At 46.5% G+C, this 15,916-nt stretch overlaps 1 protein-coding gene and 1 long non-coding RNA gene across 2 annotated transcripts in view; both read right to left on the reverse strand.

Moving 5' to 3' along the window:
- Positions 1–15,916, reverse strand: part of GAB2 (GRB2 associated binding protein 2) — a 143,797-nt gene that overhangs the window by 120,929 nt on the left and 6,952 nt on the right. The window lies entirely within an intron of this gene.
- On the reverse strand, positions 7,822–10,060 carry LOC310675882. The gene is made up of 2 exons (XR_014510278.1): positions 9,824–10,060; positions 7,822–8,195 (listed from the first exon to the last, which is right to left on the reverse strand). It is a non-coding gene; the product is annotated as an uncharacterized lncRNA (long non-coding RNA).

Below are 15,916 nucleotides of genomic sequence, written 5' to 3' on the forward strand. Positions count from 1 at the left end.
ATTCTGAATCCTATTGATCTAGGACCAATCAGACTGCTGCCTTTTGGATCCTATTGTTCTAGGACCACTCAGACTGCTGCAGTTTGGATCCTATTCAACTCAGTACATAACAGATCCATTGCTCCGTGTCCGCTTCTCTGGAGCAGCAGAAAACAACCTTTCTCCCTCCTCTATATGACATCCTTTTATATATTTGAACATGGCTATCATATCACCCCTTAACCTCCTCTTCTCCAGGCTAAACATGCCCAGCTCCCTTAGCCGTTCCTCATAAGGCATCGTTTCCAGGCCTTTGACCATTTTGGTTGCCCTCCTCTGGACACGTTCCAGTTTGTCAGTGTCCTTCTTGAACTGTGGTGCCCAGAACTGGACACAGTACTCCAGGTGAGGTCTGACCAGAGCAGAATACAGTGGCACTATTACTTCCCTTGATCTAGATGCTATACTCCTATTGATGCAGCCCAGAATTGCATTGGCTTTTTTAGCTGCCGCGTCACACTGTTGGCTCATGTCAAGTTTGTGGTCAACCAAGACTCCTTTTCACATGTACTGCTCTCAAGCCAGGTGTCACCCATCTTATGCTATAGTTGAGATTCCTGCATTGCAGGGGGCTGGACTAGATTGCTCCTTGAGGCCCCTTTCAACGCTGCAATTCTACGACTGGCAAATCCCCCCCCCCCAATACTTTGCAAGGCTGAAACGAATTAATAATACGGGAACCTGCTCTGACATGCTGCTGTCAACATCTCTCTCTCTCCCCTGCGGAGAAAGGAGATAGGAGGTTGCTTGGAAACTAGATTACTTCTCGTTCTTAGAAAGCAGTCGAGATGCTGGTGAGGTCACGACGCCAGGTTTAGCAGGGGCTTGCTGAAACGGCTTTCTGCCTAGAAGGGAGAGAATGAGCAAGAGATGGTTTCCAATCCTTGGTTGACTTCATCTAGCACAAGGATGAGGAACCTGTGGCCCTCCAGAGTTTGAGGGCTTTAGTCCAATAGCAGGTGGAGATTTGGGTGCTGTTGTTGTTATTTATTAAATCTGCACACCACCCTTTATCCAAAGATCACAGGGTGGTTCAGAAAAAATTAATCATTTTCCCCCCAACATCTGGCTCTGCCCAACTTTAGAAGAGGAACTGAAGAAGGAGGCTAGGCAGCCTTTCCACTCTTTTGCATTTCCACCAAATGAAATTTCAGCAGCAGAAAGATCTTGAAGAAATCTTCGCTCATCACCAGAATAAATTCTGCATCTGCTGGATTCTGAGAACAAAACCCAACTGACCCATGCAGTGGCTGGAGTTTGCCTAGGTAAAGGGACCCCTGACCATTAGTCGTGGACGACTCTGGGGTTGCGGCGCTCATCTCGCTTTATTGGCCGAGGGAGCCGGCGTACAGCTTCCGGGTCATGTGGCCAGAATGACTAAGCCACTTCTGGCAAACCAGAGCAGCGCATGGAAATGCCGTTTACCTTCCCACCAGAGTGGTACCTATTTATCTACTTGCACTTTGACGTGCTTTTGAACTGCTAGGTGGGCAGGAGCAGGGACTGAACAACAGGAGCTCACCCCGTTGCGGGGATTCGAACCGCCGACCTTCTGATCGGCAAGTCCTAGGCTCTGTGGCTTAACCCACAGCGCCACCCGCATCCGGTGTTTGCCTAGACCCCATCAAAGCCTACTCTTTTGACACCCAAAGCCTACTAAGACGTCCTGGGAGACTGTGCCCAACTAATCATCTAAATTTCAAGTTCAGAAACCTGAAGTTGGATTTTATAGCTCTAATGTTCTGTGGATGTTCCCACATCTCAGAGCGGGCAGAACACCCAAAATAAATTCCTGGTATGTTTCTCCGCACCTTTCAGGGACACTAGATCCTATTTTGGATCTTGGGAGCCTGTATTCTAGGAGCGCTCCTCTAACAAACATCTTGTTGACCGAAAACTTTTCCATAGCATCCTTTTCCAGCGACGTGTTCGCAGCTGCAACTCAACATTTCCAGACAGGGAGTTGCCGAATGCACACATATATGATGATAATGGCCAATCCAGGCCATTTCCGGGAAAAAAGAATACAAGACAGGCTGAACGGCTGGATTTTCCAATTAGCAGCCAATAGTCATGTTTTGAGAGATGGCGCCCCCACTCAAATAACTTCCCCATGAATATATATATTTATAAAATTAGGTGTCCAACCAAGCAGCTTTTTTAGAGGATTAAGTGCAAGTAGAGCCTGCTTCTCTGCTCTGACTAGTAATTTAAATCAAATCGACCCTGCTGCTTTCTATCCCACAAGGAGGTTGGGCTGCATCAATAGGAGTATAGCATCTAGATCAAGGGAATAGTGCCACTGTATTCTGCTCTGGTCAGACCTCACCTGGAGTACTGTGTCCAGTTCTGGGCACCACAGTTCAAGAAGGACACTGACAAACTGGAACGTGTCCAGAGGAGGGCAACCAAAATGGTCAAAGGCCTGGAAACGATGCCTTATGAGGAACGGCTAAGGGAGCTGGGCATGTTTAGCCTGGAGAAGAGGAGGTTAAGGGGTGATATGATAGCCATGTTCAAATATATAAAAGGATGTCGCATAGAGGAGGGAGAAAGGTTGTTTTCTGCTGCTCCAGAGAAGCGGACACGGAGCAATGGATCCAAACTACAAGAAAGAAGATTCCACCTCAACATTAGGAAGAACTTCCTGACAGTAAGAGCTGTTTGACAGTGGAATTTGCTGCCAAGGAGTGTGGTGGAGTCTCCTTCTTTGGAGGTCTTTAAGCAGAGGCTTGACAACCATATGTCAGGAGTGCTCTGATGGTGTTTCCTGCTTGGCAGGGGGTTGGACTCGATGGCCCTTGTGGTCTCTTCCAACTCTATGATTCTATGAGGTTTAGGATCAGTTTTCCTTCTCTTAGATGGGCTACTTTCCCAGTTTGACGAGCCCCTCACTTTGCTCTACAGCACATGCAGAAACCGCCTCCTTGACTGATGGACCCACTATTGGGTCTCGTCCACTCAATCTGCCAAATTTTATCTTCACATGCAGAGGAAGACCCTCACCTGGTTTAGCCAGCCAGCCGAAGCCGTTTCCCGTGGTGCAGCTGCTTCTAGGTGCTACAGGTGAGAGCTGTGTTCAGGGTGGGAACCAAAGGTGCTCTGACTACCCCAGAAGGAGCCTATGCATGCCTGCAGACGCATCAGGCAGGTAATGTGGGAATGTTGAGGTTGGCAGGAGAGGATATATTGATCATTTATATCCTTCCTAACTTGCGCTAGCAAGTTTCTTCACTTAGGAGAGGGCATTCCCCTTCTTCCGCAGCAGAAAGCTGGCTGCCAACTCGTGTGAGTCTCTTAAAACAACAAGCAATTCAATTTGGCTTGCTCAGATTGAGACACAGTGGTACCTTGGTTCTCAAACGCCTTGGTACAGTGGTGCCTCGCAAGACGAAAAGAATCCGTTCCGCGAGTCTTTTCGTCTTGCGGTTTTTTCGTCTTGCGAAGCAACCCCATTGGCGGATTAGCGCTATTAGCGCTATTGACAGTTTAAGGGCTAAAAACGGCTTTTTAAGGCTTAAGGGATTAGCGGTTTTGCTGCTAAAATGCTTTTAGCAGCTTAGCGCTTCAGAAAAAGGGGTTTTGGAGCGGAAAAAACCCTCAAAATTTTTCGTCAATTTTCGTCTTGCGAAGCAAGCCCATAGGGAAATTCGTCTTATGAAGCGCCTCTGCAAACGGAAAACCCTTTCGTCTTGCGGGTTTTCTGTCTTGCGAGGCATTCGTCTTGTGGGTCACCACTGTACTTGAACAACTTGGAACCTGAACACTGCAAACCCGGAAGGGTTCTGGTTTGCGAACTTTTTCCGGAAGCCGAATGTGTTCCGTTTTGAGTGCCACGCTTCCATTTTGAGTGCCACACTTCCATTTTGACTGTTACACTGAGGTGTCTGTCTGTCTTTGCTATTTATTTTGTGGTTTTGTGGCTCGTTTTTGTTTTGTTTTTGTGACTGTGTGGAACTCAGTTCAGCTACTGATTGATTGTGTGACTGCAGTACATTGTTTATTGCTTTCATTTTATGCATCAAATTCATGTTACGTTGCTGTCTGAGGGGTTATTTTTAAGAGTCTGGAATAGATTAATCCATTTTGCATTACTTTCTACAGGAAAGCGCGCCTTGGTTTTGGAACGCTGTTGGTTTTGAAATGGAACGGATTAATTTGAGAACCAAGGTACCACTGTATGTTCTATCATTCCTGGTAAGACCCATTTAACCCTTAAAGAATAAAGACACCACAGTCTTATTCATTAGTAACAAAAAGCAGTTTAACTCAAGATCAGACAGAGCAGTGTGTGATCCCTGAAGGCAGGCTTTTGGCTTAAAAGTTGCAAACATGTACAAACTGGTTTACCCCATATGGGAGACTGCTGGCCGGCTGCTGGCCGGTAGCAGTGCAGTCCAGGTGAATCAGGATGTTTGAGGGATGAAAAACGAAGATCAAAGAGAGAGAGGTTGCTGCGTGACTTGGCCTTTTACCAGGTCTGGAAAGGTAACGTCCACCTACTAGTCACATGCTAGGAAGGATGCTCCAGCCAGGTGTAACAGGAAGTTTAACTGGCTGGACCAACATCCCCGTGCATGTCCACTCTAGCAAAACAGGTAATGTTGTACTTGACTGCTCCCAGTGGATTACATCCCACAGGTAAAAGTCAGCTCCAACAGAATTGCCGTATTTTCCGCTCTATAGAACGCACCGGACCATAGAAGGGGGATAACAGGGGGAAAAAATTCTCCCCCTCTCTGCTCAGCGCCCCTTCAGTGAAGCGGCAGGAGAAACGGAGCCCCTTCCATTTCTCCTCCCGCTTCGCTGAAGGGGCGCTGCGCAGAGAGGGAAAACTGTGCAGAGCCTCTCCAGCAAAGCAAAGTGAAGCCTGGAGAGCAAGAAGGATCGGTGTGCACCGACCCCTCTCGCTCTCCAGGCTTCAGACGGCTATCCGCAAGCCCCCTGAGCGCAGCAGGAACTCCTGCTACGCTCGGAAGGCTTGCGGATAGCTGCCTGAAGCCCCCGGAGCACAGCCTTTGAAGCTCTAAGGGCTTCAGGCAGCTATCCGCAAGCCTTCCGAGCGAAGTGGGAACTCCTACTGCGCTCCAAAGGCTTGCGGATTGCTGCCTGAAGCCCCCGGAGTGCAGCCTTTGAAGCCTCCGCAGAGCAGCAGGGTGAAGGCACACAAACCGTTGCCCTGCGGAGGCTTTGCGCAGCCATCCCCAAGCTAGAACAGGTAGACGGAGTGCCGCGCAGCGCTCCGTCTCGCTGTTCTGGCTTCGGGAACAGCCTTTGAAGCCTCTGCAGAGCAGCGGGGTGCCTTCACAGCGCTCTGTCTCCCTGTTCTGGCTTTGGGCTTAGCTGCGCAGCCTGCATTCGCTCTATAGGAGGCACACACATTTCCCCTTAATTTTTGTAGGCGAAAAAGTGCGTCCTATAGAGCGAAAAATACAGTAACTTGAGCCTCGAAAAGCTCATCAACTGTAAAAAGAGGTGAAGGAAACACGAAGGAAAGGATAGCACAATTCACCGTGTGCTTATTTCTAATATGAATTGCAGAGAGAAAAGTCAAATGAGGATAGTCCCTGAAGACTCTCCGCTTACGGGTCTGGGCTACTGTAGAAACGGTTGCAATTAGCCTTCCAAACTAAAGTTACATCCCAAACGGTTAAAAAGAGAAATGGAAAACTTTCCAAAATACGAGCTGCCAAGGCGGTTGTGGAGGGGGCTATGAGCTCAGTGGTTTAATTGCTTTTAAGGGGGGGGGGGGGACAGACTCCTAAAAGGTCATTTTTTACAGGTTAATTTTTAACTCCAGAGTCACCTAATTACAGAATTGGGAGAAAAAGCCCCCTCGCCCACTTCATTTGAATTAAGCAACACGCCACTAATAATAAAAAAAGGTCAAAGTTGGAGAGGTCAGTGTGCCTCAAATGAGACACACCGGTCGACCTGCGAATGAACTCTTAAGATGGCGGCAGGTGGGACTGCCAACTGTGTGCGTGTGTGTATAACTTTTTATAAAGTTCTCTATTTTACCATTTAAAATATTCATTAAACACCCTTAAAATGTCAATGACTTCCCTTCTTCTCTTTCCATGGTTCAATTTGCATATCATAAATCCCCGCATATTTTACATAAACTAAACCATTCAGTATTCCATTAATACATCCATCAAAACCTGCTTGCACTGTTGAATTTATCTTAATGCTGCCAACATTTTCAAGTGTATACAGTCCCCTCCATATATTCAATAAACATTTTGCAATCTTCTTTGAACGTATGTTCTTCTTGTTCTCTTATTCTATATGTTAAGTTCGCAAGCTGTGCATATATTATCAGTTTAAGTTGCCATTCTTCTTTCATTGCGACCTTGCTCGTTTACCATTTTTGGGCTAATAAACATGGGCCGCAGTAAAGGTAAGGGGACCCCTGACCGTTAGGGTCCAGTCTCGCAGATGACTCTGGGGTTGCAGCGTTCATCTTGCTTTATTGGCCGAGGGAGCCGGCGTACAGCTTCCGGGTCATGTGGCCAGCATGACTAAGCCACTTCTGGCAAACCAGAGCAGTGCACGGAAACGCTGTTTATCTTCCCGCCGCAGCGGTACCTATTTATCTACTTGCACTTTGATGTGCTTTCGAACTGCTAGGTTGGCAGGAGCAGGGACCGAGCAACGGGAGCTCACCCCATCGCGGGGATTCAAACCGACACCTGGGAATTTCCGTCTGAATTATCCCCAACGACAAGGACTCTTTTTTTGGTGGTTTTTTTGGAAAAGTATTTTAAACATTCCCCCCCCCCCCTCAATTCATTATAAATTATTTATAGAGACTGCCAACTTTCTTACTGCCCACTGCCCCTGTGCGTTTAAGCAAGAGGCTTAATCAGGCATAGGCAAACTCGGCCCTCCAGATGTTTTGGGACTACAACTCCCATCATCCCTAGCTAACAGGACCAGTGGTCAGGGATGATGGGAGATGTAGTCCCAAAAACGTCTGGAGGGCAGAGTTTGCCTATGCCTATACAGTGATACCTCGGGTTACATACGCTTCAGGTTACAGACTCCGCTAACCCAGAAATAGTACCTCGGGATAAGAACTTTGCTTCAGGATGAGAACAGAAATCGTGCTCCAGTGGCGCGGTGGCAGCAGGAGGCCCCATTAGCTAAAGTGGTGCTTCAGGTTAATAACAGTTTCAGGTTAAGAACAGACCTCCGGAATGAATTAAGTACTTAACCCGAGGTACCAGTGTATATGTATGCCTGGAGGGCCAAATTTGCCTATATATATGTATGTCTGGCGTGCTCTGGTCCATGGGGTCACGAAGAGTTGGACACGACTAAACGACTAAACAACAACAACATGTATGTCGTACATATCATGCATTTTGTTCTGTGACCCGCCCTGTGATCTTGTGATGAGGGGCAGTACATAACTCTAACAGATAGCAGTAATTACATATGCTAATACATATATGGTTATCAGGATACTTCACTTTTGAAGTATTTTGACCTACAGTTGCGGTGTGGTTCTTTTAATCTCCCTATGGACTTGGTTCTTAATGTGCAGTACATCAAGCTATTCGTATCTTATGCACTTGCAAGCTGCCTTGAGACAATTCTTTTTTGCGAAAAGCGATGGATAACGAAACAAAAACGAACGTGCCTTTTTGGGAGGGTGGGGATACCAGCAGGAGAAAAACTTTATCCTCACGGCAGGTGAAACATTCTGATAAATCAGCCCCAAGCTCCTTCTAGCTAAGAGTTCTCTCGGCTTGACCACACAAACACACACACACAGAAAGAAACATGGTTTTATTCAAACCAGATTACTGAAATTGCATTAAGCATCACAGTGCACATGCTTAATTAGAGCTCAGTAGCCGATTCTTTGGCTCGGCCCTGCGTTCCCAACTGCTTTGAGCTGGATTTGAAGAGAAGAGGAAAACAGATTAAAATCAACTCCTAATCCAAATTGCTTCATTCATTCTTCCCTTCCACTATGCAGATCTGGCAGGCCAGCCTGAACTCTTGTTGTGTGCCGTTACACCATTTCTCTCATTATCCAAATTGATTCCTTCCTCTGCATGGGCTGTTTCCGAAAAAAGGCCAAAAAAACAAAACAAAAAAGCATCAACAACGGCTGTCAGTGTAGTTTGAATCACCCGCATGCTCTGTGAGACAAAACAGAAATGAGAAAGAGAGAGGGAAGCTTTGGCAGAATCACCAATTTGCTCCTTAGTCATACTGGGAAGTGTTATTTACAGTCACAGACCAAACACTAAAAGTGCCTTCGTCGCGGAAGTTTTAAGGACCAAAATGTGGCCTTTTTGCTCAGTGTTCTGGGCACCGCAACACAGAATCTGGATGCTTTAAAAAAACCAACAACCACCCCTTCTGCATTTGCTTATGCAAATAAACTTTAAGAAAATACTAATTTATAGTGAATCATAGAATCATAGAATCATAGAATCATAGAGTTGGAAGAGACCACAAGGGCCATCGAGTCCAACCCCCTGCCAAGCAGGAAACACCATCAGAGCACTCCTGACATATGGTTGTCAAGCCTCTGCTTAAAGACCTCCAAAGAAGGAGACTCCACCACACTCCTGGGCAGCAAATTCCACTGTCAAACAGCTCTTACTGTCAGGAAGTTCTTCCTAATGTTTAGGTGGAATCTTCTTTCTTGTAGTTTGGATCCATTGCTCCGTGTCCGCTTCTCTGGAGCAGCAGAAAACAACCTTTCTCCCTCCTCCATGTGACATCCTTTTATATATTTGAACATGGCTATCATATCACCCCTTAACCTCCTCTTCTCCAGGCTAAACATGCCCAGCTCCCTTAGCCGTTCCTCATAAGGCATCGTTTCCAGGCCTTTGACCATTTTGGTTGCCCTCCTCTGGACACGTTCCAGTTTGTCAGTGTCCTTCTTGAACTGTGGTGCCCAGAACTGGACACAGTACTCCAGGTGAGGTCTGACCAGGTACAGTTGGAAGGAGCACTAGAACAGTTCGTTTGGAACATAGACTAGGATTCTTTGCAATTCTCTTGCTTTTTGATGACAGGGGTTCCTATTATATCACCAGTTAGGGAATTGTTTCAGCCTGAGAGCCAAACTCCCTTCTGGGCTACCTTCCAGGGGCCACACCTACCAGGGAGGGCTGGGCTAGGGACAAAAGGTTGGCAGAGCAATGGGTGCATTTTTTTTTACCTTTTTGCAATAGGTAAAAATTCTCTGACACTTCTCCCCATCCTTCATCTTATATATTTATTTACACCCAGCCTTTTCCCCGGACGGGAATCAAGGCAGCTTAAAGATACAAAACAGGAATCGCTAAACACACACACACACACACACACACACACACACAAAAACAATCCTAAAATAACAATTGAACATTGTTTTTATTCATACACTTGGGGGCATCTTCTGGAATTAAGGGAAATTTGGATTCAATTTTGTCCTGAGGTAAACATACGGACAGGTTTTTGTCTTAGGTTACTTTGCTAATTCGTGCCCACATAGAAACTAATTAGCAAACACACATCCAGAGACAGACAGACAGACAGACAGACTGACAGACAAACAAACAAACAAACAAACAAACAAACAGAGAATGGATTCCTAGATTGAAAGCCAATCGCCTGAAATAAAAAGGGCAGGAATTTAGGTCAGGCCAGCTGGCAATCGATGGGCGACGTTAAGATGATGGAAAAACCCTGCGTTGTGTAAAAATCCACAGACGTGTGAGGAAACAAGAATATAGACATCCCTCGCTGCGAAGGGCTGAAATGTAATCACCTGCCCTCCATTTTGCTTCCATTTGGCCTCACTGCATGTGCCAGCCGTAGCTGCGAGGTGAATTCCTCTTATTGAACAACAGCACCATCCAAGACATTTGAATTCGGTTACCAAAATACTGGGCGCTTAGACACTTCACCACACCAGGCAACAAGAGCAATCGGTGAATACACAACTGAGGAACCAAAACTCTTTGCGTCAGGTCGCCCTTAGGTTGGCAACCCCTGGAATACATAATACGCCCCCCTCCTGCAGTTTCAGAAGCATTGCTGCCTCCAACCATTGATGATGATGATGATGATGATAATAATAATAATAATAATAATAATAATATTTCATTTATATCCCGCCCTCCCCAGCCGAAGCCAGGCTCAGAGCGCATAGCCTTTTCCTCCACTGATTTGTCTGACAAGGTTGTTGTTGTTGCTTATTATTATTATTATTATTATTAAAGATTTTCTTGTTTTACAGAAGTATGTGTAATGTCTCTCGTATTTTTTCCATGTAACATTTTTACAAATCAGTTTCATTTGTTGAGACATTGGGGGGAAGGGGGTGGGGGGGAAGATGGGGGGGGCGATGCTTCTATTTTGCTTAATATATGTAGGGTTTGGTGTCAGCGTTACTCGTGCTGGTTCTCTACTGTTCATTTGTGTTCCTTTGGTGGTGAGAGAGGATGGGGTTACCGAAAAATTACTATAAATATCAGCAGCAAAAACTCCCAACAAAACGCGCCAGAAAGTCTAGGACAAAAGAATGATTAATGGGAAGATGCGGAAAACACCCCAAAAGCAAATTAGGGTGAATGCTGTTTGTCATATACGAGCCCCATAAACAAATCCGAACAAATGCTCAGTAAATATCAGATGTTCACAAACCACTATGTCAGCTCTGCCCAAGCAAATCAGGAAAAATGCTGAATAAGGTCCGTAAATGCTGCCTGCCAGTAGACTTTTTATTACGTTTTTATCACTGATGTTCTGTATTAATGTCGTACACCGCCCTGGGATCTTTTGGATAAAAGTGTGGTATATAAATTGAATATATAATAATAATAATAATCTGGAGCTGCCCTTAAGAGAACGGTTGGTTCCTTTTACGTTTCCTCCATGGTACGAATTCCTCCGGCATGCCCTTAAATGTCTTTTATAGAGCACTGGGACTCGGGAGGAAGATAAATCATTCATGCTCAGTGCTGAGCGTGACCCATCGTGAGCAGCGAATCCAGAGCTAAAAATGTACATGACTTTCCTTGAGCGCAAAGCGGGGCTCGGAAACACGTGCGGCTGGGCGATCTATCGCAGCAGGTAGATGGGAACAGCTCCGACGGCACTTGTTTCTGTCTCGTCAGCGATATGTTTCTCAATGAGACCAGGTGCACATGGACTTAATGCGCCGGCTGCCTTCAGAGCACACTCCACGGGAGAGACCGGTTGCCATATTGTGAGATCTTAGAAGGAAGATGAGTGAAATGCGGCAGTTTTGCTCTTCTGGGAAGAAGCCGGTTTCTCAAGAATGAAGTCTAGTGTCCAGGTCAAGAAGAAATAATATTACCACTCTGTTCTGCCTTGGGCAGACCACACCTGGAATACAGTGGTACCTCGGGTTACAGACGCTTCAGGTTACAGACTCCACTAACCCAGAATTAGTACCTCGGGTTAAGAAGTTTGCTTCAGGATGAGAATAGAAATTGTGCAGTGGGGGCAGCGGGAGGCCCCATTGGTTAGCGGGAGGCTGAAGTGGTGCTTCAGGTAAAGAACGGACCTCAAGAACCAATTAAGTTCTTAACCCGAGGTACCACTGTACTGTGTCCACTTCTGGGCACCACAATTTATGAAGGATGTTGACAAGTTGGAATGTGTGCAGAGGAGGGCAAATAAGATGATCCAGGGTCTGGAAACTAAGCCATATGAGGAACGGTTGAAGGAGTTGTGTATGTTTAGCCTGGAAAAGAGACGGAGATAGGATAGCCATCAAATATCTCAAGGGCTGTCCCACAGAAGATGGTGCAAGCCTCTTTTCCTCCTGCTCTGGAGGGCGGCACAAGAAAGGAGGTTCCGACTAAACAGCAGGAAGAACTTTCTGGCAGTAGGAGCTGTTGTACAGTGGAATTGGACCATAAAGAAGGCTGATCGCCGAAGAATTGATGCTTTTGAATTATGGTGCTGGAGGAGACTCTTGAGAGTCCCATGGACTGCAAGAAGATCAGACATATCCACTCGTAAGGAAATTAGCCCTGAGTGCTCACTGGAAGGACAGATCATGAAGCTGAGGCTCCAATATTTTGGCCACCTCATGAGAAGAGAAGACTCCCTGGAAAAGACCCTGATGTTGGGAAAGATGGAGGGCACAAGGAGAAGGGGACGACAGAGGACGAGATGGTTGGACAGTGTTCTCGAAGCTACCAGCATGAGTTTGACCAAACTGTGGGAGGCAGTGGAAGACAGGAGTGTCTGGCGTGCTCTGGTCCAGGGGGACACGAAGAGTCGGACATGACTAAACAACAACAACAACAGTGGAACAGATGCCCTCAGGAGGTGATGGACTCTCCTTCCTTGGAGGTTTTTAAGCAGAGGCTAGATGGCATCTGCCATGGATGCTTTAGCTGAGATTCCTACATTGCTGGGGGTTGGACTAGATGACCCTGGTACCCTTTCCAACTCTACAATTCTCTGATTCTCCTGGCTCCATGAAGGTTCTGATGGTGGAGCAAGCCTATGGAAGATGGGGGGGGGGGCATTTAATAATAGTAATAATAAGAATTTATTATTTGTACCCCGCCCATCTGACTGCGTTTCCCCAGCCACTCTGGGCGGCTTCCAACAAAGACCAAAAATACACTAAAATGCCACACATTAAAAACTTCCCTGAACAGGGCTTCTGCATGTTAGGTAGTTGTTTATCTCTTTGACATATGATGGGTGGGCGTTCCACAGGGCGGGTGCCACTACCGAGAAGGCCCTTTACCTGGTTCCCTGTAGCTTTGCTTCTCGCAGTGAGGGAACTGCAAGAAGTCCCTCGGAGCTGGACCTCAGCGTCCAGGCAGAACGATGTGGGTATATATTTGGCAGTGTCCACACATCACTGGCACCTGAACACAGCGTGCCCCACCCCAGCCCCCCTTTCTTGGGTGTTCCTGCTGGTTGCCATCCCAGAAAAACTCACGTGGACTCCCAACTCCCAAGGCTACGTTTTCCATGTGAGCGCCTACGACTTTTCCTCCTCCAAAACACAATTTTAAAACCTCTTCCGTAAAGTGAATGCTGTTGGAAGCGGTCCCTGCGCACACTGCTTCCGCCATGATTAACATTTGGGTTGTTTCCCCCCCACTCCTTTAAAATCAAAATATATTTTGAGCAGCTTCTTGGCAGCTTTAAAACATGATGCTCAGGAACTATCTCCCAGACCTGCAGGAAGCCAGAAGGGAAAACATGGCTTTTGAATTGTATGGTCTGATTACGCTTCAAATACCCCCCCCCATCTTTCTTCCCTCCTTTCCTATCCCCCACCCCCACATTTCAGTGTGTAGGCTGCACAGTCAGTCAGTTTTGAGTTTCCAACGGGAAGAGGACAGGGTGATACCCAAATGAAGAAGCTCATTGTTTGGCAGGTCAAGGGTCGGGGATGTGATGTCACGATGTCGGGGAGCAGAACCAGCAGCTGCGTCCCATCCTCTGCAGAGGTCCACGGAAGCAAAACAGCAGACAGGCCGCTCCAGGGAGCTGATGCTGTCTGCATCAGTCTTTGCCAACCTGGCGCCCTCCGGAAGGTTTGGAGCTGTGTTCGAAATTTGCCAGTCGCATTTTGCACCTGGCTATTGGCTGCAACGGGGTGAGCTCCCGTTGCTCGATCCCTGCTCCTGCCAACCTAGCAGTTCGAAAGCACATCAAAGTGCAAGTAGATAAATAGGTACCACTCCAGCGGGAAGGTAAACGGCATTTCCGTGCGCTGCTCTGGTTCGCCACATAACCCGGAAGCTATAAAACAGCTCCCTCAGCCATTAAAGCAAGATGAGCACTGCAACCCCAGAGTCGGCCATGACTAGACCTAATGGTCAGGGGTCCCTTTACCTTTACTGGCCACTTGGGGATGCAGGTGGCGATGTGGGTTAAACCACAGAGCCTAGGACTTGCCGATCAGAAGGTTGGTGGTTCGAATCCCCGTGATGGGGTGAGCTCCCATTGCTCGGTCCCTGCTCCTGCCCACCTAGTAGTTCGAAAGCACGTCAAAGTGCAAGTAGATAAATAGGTACCACTCCGGTGGGAAGGTAAACGGCGTTTCCGTGCGCTGCTCTGGTTCGCCAGAAGCAGCTTAGTCATGCTGGCCACGTGACCCGGAAGCTGTACGCCGGCTCCCTTGGCCAATAAAGCGAGATGAGCGCCGCAACCCCAGAGTCGGCCACGACTGGACCTAATGGTCAGGGGTCCCTTTACCTTTATTGGCCACTTGAGACCAAGTGACGATGCCTGGGGACTACGATGGAGGTGCATTCCTGAGGATCATGACTGTTTTCACACACTAGCAACATATCCTGTAGAATTCCAGCTGCGATATTTTATCTGCCCAATCAGAACAAATTTCAGGAACCAAGAAGCCAGCCAGATGGTAAACCCACAAGGAAAGACAGCCCTCTCCCCGTATTTATTTTCACCTGCCATTTTGACACCAAGTTTTGCAGGTAGGGATGTGACTGTTGGATGCCCGTTGCTGGGAAGCGCAGTGCTATTGCACTCAGTGTTAAGAAAGAATGGCAGACAAAATTAATGGACTACACAGAATTGGATAAAATGACAGGAAGGATTCGAGACCTGCCTGACCAGAGATTTACAGAAGATTGGAAGAAATATACGAATTATTTGAAGAGCAACTGTAATCAACAAATTACGCTAGTAGTTTTGCAAGGAGAAATATATGAAACATTTCAAAGAAGAGAGATGCTAGTTATGAGATTTAAATGTAATAGTGAAAATAAGAAATGTAAATTAAGTAGATTGGAAAATGTTCAGATGTTATTGATGGAAGTCAAAAAAATTGTATAAGATGTGAAAGTACATTTAATTATTGCTGAAAATGATATGTTAAAAAACTAATAAAAATTATATAAAAAAGAAATTGTCAGGTGTTTTGCGACTGGCACAGGTCCAGTTGTGATAACGTAGAGATCTCTGGATGCTAGTTTGACAACCAACATCTCCATCTGGCTGGTCCCTCCAGTTTTCTTAAGCAGGGCATCAGAGGAGCTTACTCACTGCATTTCTATCCCACTTCCCCCCCCCCTCCAAAAAGTACATGTTTCATCCCCCTCCTCAGTGAGTCCCTGCAACGACCCTGTGAGGTAGGGCCAAGGGGCTGTGACTGACTCCAAGGGACTTGAACCCTGACCTTCCAGGTCCTAGTCCGACATTCTAACCACTGTACCACACGGGTTTCCTAGAGTACTTCTGCTATGGGGCAGCTATACAGATTAAGGAGGTAAATAAATATGCGGAAAGCAAAACATCACTTAGAGAAGGACCTGAAAGATTTTCCTTGGAGCTTTAATTCATTTTATTCTGGGTTGTTTTGTTTGATGTGCTAATGTGTTGTAAACCACTTTGAGATTTTGTCCTTTAAAATATAAGGCGGTCCAGAAATGAAACTAATAGTAATAATAATAACAATAATAATAAATGTCACCGCCAAAAGAAAAAAGGTGCCTAGACCTTCCGTTGTGGCAACCATAACCTAGGTTTAAGGTGCCATTTGGCGATTAGCATGTGTATATATTTTTATACACACAGAGAGAGAGAGATATATATGAGTTTCTAACGCTGGAATTTGCACTCAGGTCCTGCTAGCGGGCTGAATTCTGCCAGGCCACTGTGAGAATAGGATGTGGGCCTGATCCACCACTCTTACGCTACTGGGCGATTCATAGTTTTGCAGAAAGGTGTTCCAATATTAATTTGATGCTCTCCTGACAACATCTCCTTTGGATTTCAGAAAAAGTACACCCGCACACGCCTGACTTCCCTGCAAAATAACACGTGCTCAGACATTTTAACAGTTGTCCCTTGGACAGCAGCCACGAGATAAAAAAACTGTATTTGCATA

This window comes from Podarcis tiliguerta, assembly GCF_965153285.1.
Source record: "Podarcis tiliguerta genome assembly, chromosome: 4".
In the NCBI taxonomy this organism is placed as follows: Eukaryota; Metazoa; Chordata; class Lepidosauria; order Squamata; family Lacertidae; genus Podarcis; species Podarcis tiliguerta.